Source organism: Crocodylus porosus, unplaced genomic scaffold (genome assembly GCF_001723895.1).
Source record: "Crocodylus porosus isolate Cpor-Errol unplaced genomic scaffold, CroPor_comp1, whole genome shotgun sequence".
Classification (NCBI taxonomy): Eukaryota; Metazoa; Chordata; order Crocodylia; family Crocodylidae; genus Crocodylus; species Crocodylus porosus.
In genome coordinates this window covers 108,425,936-108,429,205 of record NW_017728886.1, presented here as the reverse complement: position 1 = coordinate 108,429,205, position 3,270 = coordinate 108,425,936, and the positions used below count along the sequence as shown (strand labels likewise).

At 50.5% G+C, this 3,270-nt stretch overlaps 1 protein-coding gene across 2 annotated transcripts in view; it reads left to right on the top strand.

Moving 5' to 3' along the window:
- SLC6A18 (solute carrier family 6 member 18) overlaps window positions 1–3,270 on the top strand; it is a 53,874-nt gene that overhangs the window by 37,303 nt on the left and 13,301 nt on the right. The gene's annotated exons all lie outside the window — the stretch shown is intronic.

The window sequence follows — 3,270 nt, the reverse complement described above, 5'->3', positions numbered from 1 at the left end:
TGGGAAGCTTGAAGGTGGGACATAGTGGCCATAAGGGCACGGCACTTAAGTTCTGGCCAGGAGGCTTGTTTTCGGTTATAGCCAGTTGGCTCACGGCTTGACGTTTCTTGTCTGTTATTGCTACAAACCAGAGGACCGGGTGAGGCTGTAAGGGTGTGAGGAGGCCTCACAGGAGCTCCCCAGTAATCTGGGGGTTCCTGGTGCCCGGTGGGGTACAGGGAGCAGTGCCGGGTAGGCATAGCTGTTCGCGCCGGTGTTGAGGGGTGTTGACCCCAGCCCTGTGGGGCGATAAGCGGAGAAGCCCAAGCAGGGTGATGGACCATGACGGTGGTCTAGGGGGCTAGGCACGGCTACGGCTACCTGAGCCCCAACTGTGAGAAGGACTTGAGAAGCCCCGAAAGGGGAATAAGCTTATTGAGAAGCCCGGTGAGGGCTAGGAGTGCTTAAGCACGAAGAGACTGGCCTGATAGGACCCAGTCTGTACTGAGAGAAGCCCCAGGAGCGGGCATGTGTACTGAGAGAAGCCCCAGTAGGGGTGCGGACTGGAAAGAGTCCCAGAGGGGCTCCACAGTGGTGGGGACTCCAAAGGGTCAAAGGCCAGGTAAGGCTCATGCCGCCTGAGCCCAACTGGGAAGAGTACTGTCAGTAAGCCTGAGAGGGCTAACGGATAGAGGGGCGCCGGTTGCGTGACAAGCCCAGGGGCGCCTGAGAAGGGGCGCCGGTTGCGTGACAAGCCTAGGGGCGCTGGTTGCGTGACAAGCCCAGGGGCGCTGGGCAGGGTGCAGAAAGGAAAAGGACCTGATAACATCTGGAAGAGCTGCGAGGCTTGGGGCGTGCTAAAGGGGAGGTAGGAGGCACGCATAGCCCATAAGGCTGGGGGTGCACCTGGTCACTCCATCTGGAACAGGGGACAGTATCAGCATAACTCCATGTACAAGGAGATCAAAGGCAGCCTCCCATAGAAATTTATACATACCATCAAGACGTGGCAGGTGAGAAAGAGGGTGCTGGATCACCTACTTGGCTTGGCAGGGGGTGCTAGTGGGATCACGGCCACTCTTAGGCCCCACTCTGTGACATTTTGAAAAAAAGATTTAGAAAGCATAATGTTTTACTACACTTGGAAATCATATGTTAAGAATACTCTGGATGCTTACCTAACCAATCACATTTTGGTTTGTTTCTACATTTCCAACACCAGTACTGCTATAAAATGGCTTGAGTTCAAAACACTCTGAATTAGCACATTAAAAAAAGGCTTCTTAGCATGGCTCTATCACTAAGCACTATCCCCATTCTTAAACAGTATTGGGATTTTTCTACTTGGAGGCTACCATGGACACTTGATTCAGCCTCCTGATGTTCACTGGCACAGCAGCACTGAAATGAGGCTTGCTAAACCTCCTTGAGCACACAGCTGGTGGTCAGGCAGAGGAGAACACCCCCTCCCTCACTCCTGCTTCTACTGCTGTCTGCACAGTAGCTCACCAGTTTCTTCTGGGAGGGAATTGACAAAAATCCTATCCCATCCCATCTCCTGATTTGGCCTTGTACTAACATTCAATTCTTTCCTTATTCCTGCTCTTGTCCTCTTTCTCTGTTGTGGCTCTCCCTCCTCACAGCACAATTCTACTCTCCTCTGTCCTGTCTCGGATCACAACATCCCTTGACCCCATCTGCCTATTCAGTTTTGCCCCCTCTCTGTTATCACTTTCACCACTAAAGTCATTTGATACACTGCTTATGTTTGGTTCCTGGAGTCCCTTTCTGCCAGTTCCACCACAGATTCTTTTCTATCTGACTTCAGTCCCTAGCACTCAATCAAAACTGCTCTTGCCAAGGTCTCCAATCTCAGACCAGAGCCCAGAACCAGCATATTCTCCTCCTCCTCCTGGACCTGCCCGCCCACTGGCATTGATCCTAGGATTCCTCTTCTCCCTCTGCATGTCCTGTTTGAGTAACCTCATTTAGCAACACAAATTCAGCTACCATCACTGTGTGTGTGGCTCACAGATCTACTTTTCTATCTCAGACCTGTCCAAACTCAAACTGTTTTTCTGACATGCCTTCATGGTTGTCTAACCATCTCTGCAAGCTCAAAACAGGGCTTTCAAATCCATCCTCCCACCCCAAAAGCCCTCATGCAACCCCCTGCCTCTTTCATGGTGAACACCACCCTGCTGCCACTTAGATGCATCACTTGGGTCTCTTCTTTGACTCTAGGTATCTATCTCTCTAGGTCTTCACATCCAGACTATATTTAAGTCTTGTAGACAAGGTTCTTTGGGTGAATCTGATACATTTTATTAGACCAACTTAAATAGTTGGAAAACAATTTTTAAGCAAGCTTTCGGGTTCAAAAACCCTTTGTCAGGCTAAGGAAGTTTCTGCAGTTGGTGTGTGCTCTTCCTGAATGGAATGAAAAGCAAAGAAGCCAGAGTCTGGTCTGGTATGCATACAAGACGGGTAGTAAGGGAAAATGTAGATTGAGGAGTCAATGGATGAGAGACAGGTTGGTGGGAGTGGAGAGAAGGGGGATGAATAGTGAAGAGATACCTGGGTAGTCAGATGTCAGACAGACATTGGCTTTATGACACAACCTATTTTAGTCCATGATTTTTAGTGTCCAGGAGGTTGATGAAGTGGAGTTCATAGGCTCATCTCTGGGAAGTATTCTCTAAGTTTTCTTTGAGGATCAGGACTGAGAGACTGGAGAGAGAGTGGTTTTCTTGTGAGAAATGTGCCCCAACAGGTAATTGGGCATTCCTGTCTTGGATAGATTTCCGGTGTGTATTCATTCTGGTGTGTAGTTGTTGTTTGGTCTCTCCTACGTATTTTTCATCAGGGCATTTGGTGCATTGGATAAGATGTATTACATTTCTGGAGGTGCAGCTGTAAGATCTGGGGATGCTGATGGCTCTGTTGTGGGGTGTAGTAATTATGGGGGCGGTGGAAATGTGTTGGCAGGTCCACTTCATCAACCTCCTGGATACTAAAAATCATGGACTAAATATAGACATTGGATTTATGATGCATTATAACCTGCCTGACATCTGACTCCTCAGGTACTGGGGGGGGAAGGGAGTTGGGCTGGGGTTGGGGCTGGGGCAGAGGCAGGTGCTGCACAGCGGGGGCGGGGCTTGGGATGTGGGGCACAGCTCCTGCTACCACGGGCCTCTGCTATGGGCTGGGACCAGGGGCTGCACTGGGCTCTTCCTGGCAGGTGGCGGTGGCACTGGGAGGGAAGGTATGGGGGGGGCTGCAGCCACC